We start from the raw sequence: 13,991 nt of genomic DNA, 5'->3' as shown, positions 1-13,991 counted from the left end.
AGAGCGTGTATGATTGAACAGTCATGCCAATTTTCATGGCCTGGTTACTTGACTGAATCAATTTTTAAGGCCAGTTGGCGGGCCTCTAGACACAAATTTCACAATGGTCCAAAAATGATTAAAATGGAGTTTTAAAGTGATGTTCTAGATTCTAGTCATTACAATGCGATTAGGGGATAAATATGAGGATGCTAGTTGTTTGAAAGGCAAAAATTTTTAGCCGGACCTGCTTTGGGGTTAGACTAAATTCTATAGGCATGGGTGATTATGAATATCAAATAAATGGCATCATGATTCAAATTATTTGAATGGATGATCATAGTTCACAAATATAGAGGAGAAATTCAAATGAACATAAAATGGGGTAAATAGAGACACATCACATAAAGGAAAAGGGCAAAGACCCATGATCACAGCTGGGCATCAAAATATGGCTGGAGCAAACAAAACAAAGAAAACCATGGAATAAGATATGTCCATAACTTCTTGAGGATTGAGGAAGGAGCAAATTCCAACATAAGATAGATGATCACCATAATATGGAGGGTCTAAGCCGTCAAGGCAATCCATGTGCATAAAGGGGGCAGCCCATGGCAAGCAAAATAGACATTTCCGCTACATACAAAGGGAAAATAAAACATCTACAGGCTCAACCTACACCCACATTGAAAGGAATGGGCCCTTTTTAAAATAAAGAATAGAGCAGATCCATGTGCAATGTTCTCAACAACAACCCATGTTTTTGAAGCCCACAGCTTTCTCTAGGGGAACTCTCACATTTTTGAAGCAATCCATTTGAGGAATAAAGCAAGGGAGATGCAAATCTTAAGAGGAAAAGACACATAGGAGAGTTTTGAATAGAGGGAAGTTGCTATGGCAGGGGAAGACACAGTTGAACACCACATCAAAAAGATAGATTGCAGCATAAAGGGAGGGTGCATCAATATTTTAAAAGGGGGCAGCTTCATTGTAAAGGCCCACTATTTTAGAGTGGGCATATCCATAGCAGGTGAGCGGCCCATGTTTGATCTAGAGCCCACGACCATGGCTTTGAAGAAGAACACCATAAATAATAAACAAATAGCATCCCACATCTAAAAAATGCAAGGAAAAGCTACCCATGCATCTATATTGACCATCAAGGAAGGTTTATGGTCTACAAAGGCCCCATGAACTTGGACGTGAAGGGTAGTTGGGAGGGGGAGTTGTGGATATAGTAGAACTTTTAATCCCACATTTATAATGTGACAAGTTTTTATTTGTTTTTATTCCCATGTACTCACCAAGTGAGATGTCTTAAGGACACGCCTCTTTTGAGACTAACCTCACGTAGAGGGCCCCCCATCCGCCTCATGGATATAATGTTCAATGAAGTTTTGACCCCATCGTGTGATCAGTGAATGAGATTTGAAGTTGTGCAATGTTATGATGGTGTCAAAAAATCGTAAATGGAAAAATAAAGGTCCCCGATCCTATGATTTTTGTAAGATCGAGGCATGATTTTTGAAATTTCATGATGCTACAACTTTGTCATGAGATCAGAGATCTGAGAATGAAGTGGCACAATGCTACGGATTTGGCTTGTCGTATGGTTGGAGGTGGAAATTTTCAATGGAGAGATGCTACGCTGGGGTGTTGAAAATGATTTTAATATATTAATTATATATTAAATAGGTTTATGTGAAGTTTTCAAAGCTAGTGTCATATCATCAAGGAGGGTGGATTCATGTGCTATGATATTATGATTTGGTCATTATATCGTAGGCTTAAAATTAAAATATTTTAAATACATAAAATAATGTGGGGCCTGCTAGATATGATAGTCCAACGAAAGATTGACACATGACATTGAAGAATTTGAGGAAATGGAAATGTATGATTATAAAAATCATTAAAATTTCAAATGATTTAAATGCTTAGATTTTAAAATTGAAATATTTGAATTATTTTAAAAAGTTTATATAGTTTATACTATATGAATTTTTAAAAAATTTCAAATTTTACATGCTCTCTTTAGTTTGGAAGCCAGATTTTCAGAATGGTCTCAAGGGGCATTTTTTATCCAAAATAGGTAGTGTAATATACCGTTGGAACCAAAAAAGAGAAATGTTTCCATTTTTGCAGTCAAATTTTGTGCAGGTATCAGCTGGTAGTAGCTACAAGAGGTATTCTAATTTCGGGGGCTTCACAGTGAAATGTGTAAATTTTAATGTTGCAAATGAAATTACAATCAGATATAGACATAATTTCATCATTAATGACTTCTCTAGAAATTTTAAGGATGAATTGAATGTTTTTGAAGGTGGTTGAAGCAATTGTGTTTTTGGTAATAGCGCAATTAAATTGTTGGCAAAGGGAAGATGTGACATGCAAAAGATCAAATTTTGGAGCTTCAGTACAGTTTGTGATGAATTCCTAATATTTTCTCCATGAGATATTTGTAGATTATGTAGGTGAGATATACCAAATATTTTTGCATCATTGATGATTTTGATTGCAGGCAGTTGAAGGAAGTTTAGTTTCAATGACTTAAGTTTGAAGATTTTTTTGAGTGGGACAAATGTCAATTCTAGATTACATTTCCTGAAAGATCTTCTCTCCTATATATCTTATTTTTCTACTTATTGTAAGGGTTCCAATTCTTTGGATATTTTAGGAGGACTGTGAGACTGGTCTAGTTCCAATTTCCTGAGATTTTTCTCATAGTTATGATACCATTTTCTCAGTGTTCTTCTATTATGAACATCATATTTTATTCCTTTCAAGGCATTTTTTATATTACACTATCATTATTTGTGTATTTTTTGAGTTTTAATATGTAGATGATGTATTGCTTTCAATGAAATTAATACAAGAGCTTCACCTTTCTTAGTTTCATTTTGATTTTGATTTCCTTCTTCTGTTATCTGTATTTCTTTGGTTTTGAGAACAAAGATCTTGAACTCAATTACAATCCCTCAAGGTTGTATGTCATGATGAATTTTTTGTTGGAACAAAGAATCCAAGTAAGTGCTTGTTTGCATTGACAGGGTTGCAGGTTTATGCCAAGTGGATTTCACCATAAGTATGAGAGTTGTCATCAAGATTGATGTATGTTTGTAAGTCAAATAGATAGATAACATGTCTGAATGTATGAGTATACTTTAGGTATTCATCTACATGTTAAAGTTTAGTTGATGCCCAATGGATAAGGGACTGGTTAGCTTGAAGGTTACATATTCTATGTTGTTGCATACCCAGATGGTGTTGAGATACAAATCTTAATCAAATATCTTTCGTTTTGTGTTTAAGAATTAAAAGAGTTTTCCCTCACTTGGTTTATCAGGTTCATGTGCTCTGTTATTAGCTATTTCACCCATGAATGTTTGGATAAACATAGAAGATTAAGTGATCTTATCTATTTTCCAAATTCAGTTGTATTCCTTTACATTGGTACCATATAAAGAGTTTGAGGTACACCTGTCTAGGTCTAACAAAGCCTGAAGAAGAAGAAGGATTTATCCTTATAGTTGGCCCAAGACTCCAATCAAGTGCATCCACCATAGGAATTTTCTAACCTTAGATGTATTGGCTTGGTTTCTTGGATATTTCCAAAATTGTTAAATTAGGAGCCAATAGGATGAACCTTTGGATTTGGATGTTGATTACTCTTCCTCATGAAATCATTATGAATGAATCTACTCTTTGGGATGAACCCTTGGATAAATGTACTTATTTATCCCCTCCTTTTGTAGAAGCTTTGATAAAAGAGAGTGATTTATTAATGGTTGACATATTCATACATGATGGTAACTCTTTTTCTAACACACATGCAAATATTATAGATGCTTTTCCTACATTTTTTATTACTTCTAATGATGAGATATTAGTAGAGAATGATATGATTTCCCTTAATGGCATACTTCTTAGTGATGATCTTATGGAGAATCAATATTCTACTTCATGTTCTCCTAGGATGTCATCTTTGCTTCCTTATTATGATTTTTTTTGTAGTGTTGAGACAACTAACATGGTTGATCCAAAACCTTTGTTGACTATCAAAGGTTGTCCTAGAATTACTACCAAAGTTAAATCTATGGAATCTTTCAAGTATTTCAGTGACCAAGGTTCTATAGCCTACACATATCATACAAGGAATAACCTTGAACCTATTTTGGTGGCTTATATTTCTTTTCCACCTTCTCGACCCATTCTTCCTCCTTCACCCCATCTTCCTAGCAAGGAGTATGATTTGATAAACTAATTGCAAAATACCCCTACCAAGATTTCTATTTGGGAGCTTCTTCAAACTTCACCTACCTGTTATGAATCTTTGTAAAAAGCTCTAGAGACTCTCCCCACTCCACCTCCTAATCAAGAGAACATCAATAACTTCTTACAATGCATGCATATTAACTTGAGTGATCCTAAAACTATATTTACCTTCTAAAGAAGTTCAAAATTAATATGATACTCTTATGGTATTGTTACTATCAATGAAAATATCATTCATAGGACCTTGATTGATAATGCATCTAGGCTTGATGTTTGTAGCATGGACATTCTCAAAGAAATTCAAGTCGATCTTCCAACTATTCAACCTGACAATGTTCCTATAGGTGGCTTTGATAACATTGCTAAGAAAACTTTGGGAATCATTACCTTACCTATCAAAGTAGGTCTAATAATCTTGAGTACACCTATTAATGTTATGCCTAAAACTCTTAATTATAACCTTCTTTTGGGTAGACCTTGGTTTCATGAGATGAATGCTATCCCTTCCATTATTCACCATAAAGTCAAGTTTATACATAACAACATGATGTATATACTTCATGTGGATGATGGGCCATATCCTTGTCTGAATATTCAAACCCATACTACTCCTATTTTTAATAGTAATCCTTCTTCCTCTAATGCTCTTTCTAGTGATGATTGGGGAACATTGGATTTTACTCCTACCTTTATTTGAGGGTATAATGTTTATGATCTTGATTTTATGAAGCCACAAAGAGAGTTGGAACAAGGATTGTTTACTTTTAAAGCTCTTCATAAAAAAAGTGTCATTGTTTCTATCCATAATATAACTATCAAACCTACTAATGATGACATAGTGACTAATAAAGTTCCATTGACTCCTTCTGATATGGCTTCTTGTTATGGTCCTAATAAAGTTCCATTGACTTCTTCTGATATGGCTTCTCGTCATGGTCCTGGTTATCATTTCCTAGTTAAACAAGGATTCAATGGTTAAGCATTTGGTAAGCATATATAGGGAACTCAATTGCCCTTACAGAATGGGAGCATGAGCATTCTCATGGATTGGGATTTAATCCTCAACAAAAAATCAATGTTAACAACATCTTAAATAACACTTCAAAACATGATGAAATTATGAAGGGTTTTGACCAAGAAGTTTTTTTTCCTAAACTCATTCATGCTAAGATGATTACTAGACCTAAACAAAAAAAGAAACATAGTCCACAATTGAAGACTCTTCCTTTTTGTCTATATCATAGATTTAATGATCACTCTACTAATGAATTTCAAGCTTTACATTATAAGATTAGGAAACTCATTGATAGTAAGGTTATTTATATATCATGTGGAAATGAATTATATTTCAATCCTTTTTTCTCTAAATAAAATTAATGTTCCTATTATGGAGCTCCACATCATGTAAAAAATGTTAGCCTAATCTTTGGGGGCTCATTATCTTATATAGTGTTGCGAGTGATATAATAGGTCCCCTTCCATCTTTGTTCCTATGCTTGGTGGGAAAGGATGCCCATCTATCTTTTCTATCTTTCAGAGATCCACTTTTCCTTGATTAACAAGTATCTATCTATTATGTGATATCCAATAATACATGACAATTTTGGTTTTCATTGAGGATCTATGTCCTTAATCATAATCTATTTCATTGTTTGACATTGGGTTTCCATGGTTAATAAAGTTCTCACCTTGGAAGCTAAATAATGTGCTATCCCTCACAAAGGTTACTTTTTCTCTTCTTGCATGATATCTCTCTACAATCGTCCCTTCTATGGACTCATAGGATAAAAGCACAAATTTATGTCACCATTTAGGATACTAAAATCTATTGGAATATAGAAATGGGAATATTACTTCTGAGGGGAGTGGGGAGGGGGGGGGGGAGTTGGGGGGTGAACCAGAAGTAACACACTTTAACCATAAAAACTTTTAACTGAAAATAACTTGCTTGCATGTAAACATATTAAATAAACATAAAGTAAAGACATGCATCAAGACACATAAGACCAGATTTTTTTCACCTAGAAACCCTCCATAAATGAGAAGGTAAAACTGGGGTGGGGATGATACCCACAAATTATCACTGCAGCAATATTGTTTGACCACTTCCAATGGTCTTCCCTATGAGAGGCCTACCTTGTTAAAGGCTTTACACTCTATCAAAAGTGACCTATTCAAAGGATTTACAAACACTTACTTGAAGTGCTACCCTATAAAAGGATTTATCACCTCTTTAAAGGTTGTACAACATAGTTGTTAACAAAACCTATCAATATAGGATTTTCTTCCTAATACAATTGCTAGAGAATATTAGATTGAAAACTTGATAGCTTACAATCCTTTATTGCTGATTTTAGGCTCTTGATCTGCTCACTATATTCTGATGCTTTATGATATGATGTCTATGCATAACTCTTCTACTCTATTCTGACCAACTATATTCTACAATGCTGATCAATTATCTAAGACTTCACACCTCTACTGAAATTTGCCTTCTTCAACAATTTAAGTGCTCAATAAAATTCAATCATGGGGTTGCTTCCTTCTTATAAAGGCTTCCAAGACTTAGGGTTAGGCTTGAATCCACAAACTTATTTTTCTGCTCAAATCCTTGCACTTTTCCTATAGGTTGCATCCATTCTCCATTTTTTTTATTGGCTACATGCTGATTGCATAGGTAAAGAAAAAGATTCGATCTTATCTCTAAAATCATTTGTGATTCATCCTAAAATAGTTTACATTTGAGTTTGTCAAGGCACAAACTCATATGTTGATTCTATGTTACTCGGCACATACTAAATGTTGATGCTCAACACATGTAGGTTTTTTGGCTTGCTTGGCATATGTAGTAATTTTGTCTTTCTCAACATTAATTGTGACTCAGCACATATAGATCATTTGGGACCTGAAGTCACTTGGCACCTGTATTATTCTCGGCACCTGAAGACACTTGGCACTTGATGGATTTTTGACTTGGCACATACTGTGGCTTGACATGTATAGTGTACTCAGCTTCAACTTGAAAATTGGTGAAGTGTGTTGACACTCAATTGTCAAAATTAATCTAAAACCAACAATCTCCCCCTTTGACATGAGTGTCAAAAACACTTAACTAAGAATTATATATATGACCTTATGAGTACAATATATGTTCTATTTGACATATGTACAAAACTTAAAAAATCTATTCAAAATTTTGCATAAGACAATATACCTCAAAATCTTGTAACTCCCACTGAGCTGATGTGCCACTTCTTTATCAAATATCTGATACACTTTATGTTGAATCTGTCTCATGTTGATCTATCATTGCCTCTTGTTGTTCCTTAGCTGACCTATTCTATATACTCTATTTTATTCAGTCTCTCCCTATTTGGCTATCATAGGGTATGTACAATCCTTCCTTTTAGTTATTCTCCCAAAAAGAATGAAATAGTTCAAAGTATGTAATTATTCCTCCTTAGTATTCTCCCCCTATGTCTATTCTACCTTAAGTTATTAATCTCCCCCTTTTTGACACTTATGTCAAAGGGTCCTAGGGATGAATTGAATACTTAGCCAAAAATGATTTATTTACCTCCAAAATTATTTTCAAAGTAGTATCCCAATTGTCTAATGCAATTTGTAGGGCTTTAAACTAGATATCTATCTTTATTGAAAGGTGAACAAGGCTATCTAAAGTTGAAAGGTTTGGATCTTTCTACAAAACATTCCCTACATATGCTTGTTCCTTTTGAAGTATTTCCATGTACAGAGTGGTGGCTGACTGAATCTATACAAGTTTGGCCTTTATGTTTGCTTCTTTTGCTATTAATACAACTAATTCCTTATGTTTGTGAAGCAATGTTGTAAAATTCTTCTCACTCTGAGATGGATTGTTTGGTAGCTGTGAACTTGAAACCTTTAGATTCCCTTCCAAACTTAGTATTTTCTAGCTTGTTTCCTATGTGAAATGTGATGAGTCACACAATTTGGAGTACAATGAGAAAATGTTCTCAAGTATTGTCTTGACCTTTTCAATCTTCTTTGCCAATTCCACTTGGGTAAGTTCTATTTCACTAGATATCTTCTTATTGACTTTCATCTAGAATTTCCTCTCAGACCATTCTAATAGTTTTATATTTGTATCTAGGTCTTCATTCTATACTTGGTCCAATAAGTTGGACAATTTATCCTTAATGGGCTTGGTTTCATTAGGTACTTGTAGGCTAAAGGCATCAAGAAATATATATTTGATCTCAACTAATGCTTGTCTTTGCCTATACTCATTTTTGAGTATCTCCTACTTCTTCCTCTTCTCTAGTGCCTCTTGCACTTCATAGATCTGTTCCAAATTCATTGTTTTTGATTCATAGCTCGATATGACTATTTCTTCATCTAGTTTAGGATCTCCATAATGAAGTATCCTTGTCACATTTGTAGAGCTTGAGCCTGGTGTTGATATTTTCAAAGGTACCATATTAGTCCTCATTTTTTTTTTGCAGGGGTCCCTATTGTAGGTAGATTGACCAATTTATTGATTGCCTCTTGTTCCTTCTCTTTTGGGGATTTCTCCTCTTTCTTGTCCTCTTCTTTGCTACCTTGATCAATGATGGTGATCTAAGGAGGTGGACCTTGACTTTGTGTAGTAGTGACATCTTGTCTTGTTTGTTCTTTTGCTAGCTCCTTAGTAGTTGTGGTGATTATTATTGATGAATCAACCATAGCTATTGTGTCCTATGCTTCTAGCTCTTTTGATTGATCTGTCACAGCTATAGTAGGCTGTGAAGGTGGTTCTTGTGTGTTCACCTTCTCCTTTGTGATTTCAGCTATAGCTTTTTGTAGCTCCTCTACACTCACCAAAATAGGGTTTGTACAAATTTGTGATTGTATTATTGTTTGGTGAAGGATCTTTTTGAGATCCTCTATAGTTAAAGGGTTGATGTTTTAACCTAAAATATTAGGAACATCCTTTACAATTACTATTTCCATTGGTGCTATATGTGGAGGAATTGGTGGTGGCATTTGGGTATCTTGGATACTCTATTCATCCTATTGCTCTTCAGATGTTGCCTCTTCACCTTGTTGTGTCTTCTCCACTATTTCCTCTTTTTTTCCTTTCTCATCTTCTTCCTCTTTTTCTTTCACCTCTTCTTCTTCTTTTTCTTTCTCCTCTTCTTCTTCTTGTTTCTCTTCCTTCTCTTCCTTTTCTTCCTCCTCTTCATCATTCCCTACTTCAAAGGGATCTTCGTCTCCTTCTTTGACTATTTGCAATCCATATAAGACCTTCCACACAAGTGTGGACTTCTGCACAACATCTTCAATTTGATTTTGCAAAATTTTAAATGCACTATATTTGGGTGCAAATTTTCTCCCATGCTTCTTATTGACCTTGGTTATTTGACATTTAGTAATTTTTGGCATCACATGAGCCAATGTTGACTCCATTATATCCTTTTCCATATTAAGGTATTAATGCCATTTATTTTCTACAATGGAGCTTAGCTCGTTAGGCATTGAATTGTCTAGTTCAAGTGGGGTGATCATGAACTTGGCCATCATAGTGTAGATAGACTCTTCCACTATGTTCTGCTCTTCCCTTTGATAACTTATTAAAATCAATGGTATTTAAACTAGATAAATCTACATTATCTCTAATGTTGTTGCAAATGTTTTCCAATTTTGATTTGGTAGAATGTCTTACCAATCTGAATTGTTCATCATTAGACTCAGTCTTTTCTTCGTCTAACTTAGGAGGTGCAACATATTTTCTTCTTTTGTTTGGTTTTGTAGGCCTTCCCTGTTATGTTTCCTTATGTTTCCCTTGTTCTTTTACTACCTGTGTAGTAGCCCTAGTGTCTTCCCTTGTAGTTGCCTTGGTTGGGCTTAGCTTTGTTTCTTTCATCTTTGCCTTGGGTTGTGCAACTGGCTTTTTTTGTGCCTTCCTCTTCTTTGGCTCAGCCTTGGGTGCTTCTTGCTCACCACCTTCCTCTTTTTCTACATCCTCCCCTAAGCCTTGTGTTAACTGTAATGAGCCTTGCCCCTATTCATCTTCATCTTCATCACCTTCATTGTCTTCTTCTTCCTCAACTTCTGTAACTCCTTCTCCAAATTTTTCCTTTAGCTTCTTCAACAATTTATCTTTTCTTTTGATGGTGGAAGTTGTCTTCAATTCCTTGTCAACTTTGGACCTTACCACATCATAGGTTCCAAAATGAAGAGTACTTTTATCAATCTCTTCTGCTAGTAGTGCAATTATAGCTACTCATGCCTCATCTATGTTAATTTCATAGCCTGAAGGCCTCAACCATCTAATCCTTGGAATAGTTGCCTATATATGTGTGTAGTCTATGTCAACAAGGAAACAAACATCATTCACATGTTGCTCAACTAATGAGACAACAATCCTTAGTCTTTGCTTCATGGTTTTCTTGAAATCTTCAAAATAGATAGTCATAAGAGTTTCAAAATTGACTCCCATATGCTCAATGTATTCATTAAATTGAGTTATTATTGACCTATTTGCTTTCTACACTACTTTACCAAAAGAAGGAAACTCATTCTACACATAGAAGAAAATGCAAACCAAAATTGCACCAAATTTGCACTGTACACCCTTGCTTCTCCTTATTGCTCCTAAATTCTCATTAATTTGTTGCAGTTGAAGTTTTACAAGATCATAGGTATAATCCTTCTTAACTAGTTTGTATCCAACATCAATTGCAATGCATGGAAAATTGTTTAGTCTATTGGACTAATAGAATTTATATGAAATGACTCTAATAGTAAATTTGATAAGGGGATCTTGGATGGTGTCTATTTTCATCTCTCATTTATTCCATTTTGCCCCAGTATTTTTCTCAATAACCTCCTTGGAGTTTCTCCTAAGGGTCTTTGGCTGATCTAGGGTTGGGTACCCTATAACTTTGTGCATAATTTTTTTGGTAATTTTCACTAGGCTATCTTCTAATCATATGCTCCTATCATGAATCTTGTTAAGCACTAGTCTTATCCATTCAGTCTTGAAAATGGTGGAGAATTTGAGGCAATGGGTCAAACCCTTGGTTTCAACAATTTTGAATTTGTCTTTCAGGGTTCCCTCTACACATAGCTTATCATACACTTTCCTAATTTTGATATCACCTATGGCTCCAATCTTGCAGTTGTAACATCTCCTAACATCTTGCACCATAACTACCTTAGGGGGTATGATAGATAGGGCACCAGCTAGGTCATTTTTGTATGCAACCTCTAGGATAGAGCAAAAATATGATTGCTTAACCTAGTTGGATACTAGTTAAACTTCAAATGGCTCTTTGTCCTAAATTTTCCTTGGGCTAGATGCCATTTTGTCTTTCGAGGGTTTGAATTTGAAGAAAACTAGAGATTGCATAACTTAGCATTTGAATAAATACCTTTAGATTGAGAAAACTATGCCAAATCACGGTTGAAATCTACTCAAATGCTAGTTTTTCTACTCAGAAATTGCTCTGCTCTCTTCTTCATCTTTTCTCTTTGATCACCATGAAGAAAAATGAATGAAAATACGGTCATATAACCTATTTTATCTATATTTAATGCTTAATGTGATGACAACTGTTCCCTTAGCTCCATAAGCATTTCAATATTACTCAACATCCACTGATTTTCAACCACTTGGCATCTAAAGGCAACTTAGAAACACTTGTGAAAACTTGAAGTTTTAACATTGCATCTTTACTTATGTTGATTTCTCCTTTCCAATACTTGCTTATCTTGGAACTGATGCATGATGTAGCTTTGTATATTAGTTCCATACACCTTTTCTTGGTTAGTTGGATGAAGTGTGACCACTTGACCTCTTGGGTGAAGTGATCCCTCCATTATATGTGTAGCCTCCATCTCTTTTCTTCCATGTTTTTTTCATTTCTCCTCTAATATGTTCAACATCAACTTTTTCTTTTCCTTTGTTGAACTCAGAGTTGGGTGGACAAAAGTTGTTGATATGTCCTATCTTTAGATAATTGAAGCATGTGGTTTGACTCAACCATCTATTATAGTTTCCACTAAGATGTGTTCTTATGCAATTCTTAGGAATGTGCCCATATTCTTGATAGTAGTGACAACTCTGCCTAGTATTGTAGTCCCAATTGTAGTAGTGTCCATGGCTTTTACTCTTTTCTGGTTGGTTTGATGTCCACATAGGCTTTGATCTACACTCAAAAGCTCTATGACCATACTTCTTGCAATTCTAGCCGTGACCTTCAAATCTTGGTGTCCTTATAGTTTTGGTCCTGCAATCTTGTGTCTAGCGTTCTTGCTTATTGCATTTGTGACAGTGACCCTTGTTCTTTGTTTTTCCTATTGATTGGCCTTCTTGCCCATGCATACATTAGAGGTATGTCCCTTTTTACCAAAAAAATGACAAGTGGGCTTAGTGTTCTTACCTTTGTCACTTCTTTCCTCTGCACTCTTTGATGACTCTCCTTCTTTAGTGCTAGTGAAACCTAGTCCTAAAGTGTCATTTCTGGATCTTGGTGATTTTAGTAATTGTTCAAAGTTCTTGATGGCTTCACTTGATTTGTTGAAACTCTCTACTATCTCCTTTTCTCTTCTCAAGTCATTCTATAATTTTTCATTTTGCATTTTTAGTGTGGAGATCTCAATGTCCTTGAAATTTAGCTCATGATGAGCATTCATCATTTGTCTAAGGGTGTGTAGCTGCATGTTGAAACCTCTTGTAAGCTCTATTCAATTCTCCTCCAATCTATTGGCAATGTTTATCTTATCATCCTCAATCATAGCCCTATCTTCAATGGCTCTTTTCTTTTGTTCAGTTATCTCACAAAGCATTATGGCTTGTGACTCTTGCTTAATTTTGAGAGTTTTGATCTCTTATGCTTGAGCTCTATTCTTTTCCATCATATCTGCTATTGCTACATCAAACTCTTGGGTATCTCCATTAAAAACACTTTTGTGGTGTCAATCTCCTTGTATTGTGTGTCATTTATAGCAATGGAAATATCTCTTTTTCTCTTTAAGAATTTTCTTAACTCTTCTCTAGCTTCCTCCAAGTTGTGTAGAAAGAGTGAAATGCCAATCACGTGATTCTCTATGACCTTCCCAAGTTTGTAGACTTCTATCTTTAGATCTTTTCTCTAAGTTGTAAGGCTTTTGCTTGTGAGAACTTAGCTCTGATACCAATTGTTGGAATATACAAATGGCAAGATTACTTTTGAGAGGAGGGGGTAAACTAGAAGTAACACACTTTAACTATACAATTTTTTAACTAAAAATAACTTGCATGAATGTAAACATATTAAATAAACATAAAGTAAAGACATGCATCAAGACACATAATACCAAATTTTGGTCACCTAGAAACCCTCCATAAATGAGAAGGTAAAATTTCAGTGGGGATGATACCCACAAATTATCACTATAGCAATATTGTTTGACCACTTCCAATGGTCTTCCCTATGAGAGGCCTACCTTGTTAAATGCCTTACACTCTATCAAAAGTGACCTATTCAAAGGATTTACAAACACTTATTTGAAGTGCTACCCTGTAAAAGGATTTATCACCTTATTAAAGGTTCTACAACATAGCTATTAGGCTAACCAATCAATATAGGATTTTCTTCCTAATACAATTGCTAGAGAGTATTAGATTGAATAAACTTGATAGCTTACATTCCTTTATTGATGATTTCAAGCTCTTGATCTGCTCACTCTGTTCTGATCCTTTATGATCTGATGTTTGTTTGTAAGGCTTCTAC

The 13,991-nt window shown here is 34.9% G+C and overlaps 1 pseudogene; it reads left to right on the top strand.

The window, feature by feature from the left end:
- The first annotated feature begins 873 nt into the window (after nt 1–873).
- The window catches only part of LOC149533326 (anaphase-promoting complex subunit 8-like), a 66,551-nt pseudogene continuing 53,433 nt past the window's right edge, over nt 874–13,991 (top strand).

The sequence above is a fragment of the Cupressus sempervirens genome, chromosome 10 (assembly GCF_028749045.1).
Source record: "Cupressus sempervirens isolate cs-2001-9-10 chromosome 10, ASM2874904v1, whole genome shotgun sequence".
NCBI lineage: Eukaryota > Viridiplantae > Streptophyta > Pinopsida > Cupressales > Cupressaceae > Cupressus > Cupressus sempervirens.
The sequence above is the reverse complement of the archived record's forward strand: the minus strand, read 5'-3'. Positions and strand labels throughout refer to the sequence as shown.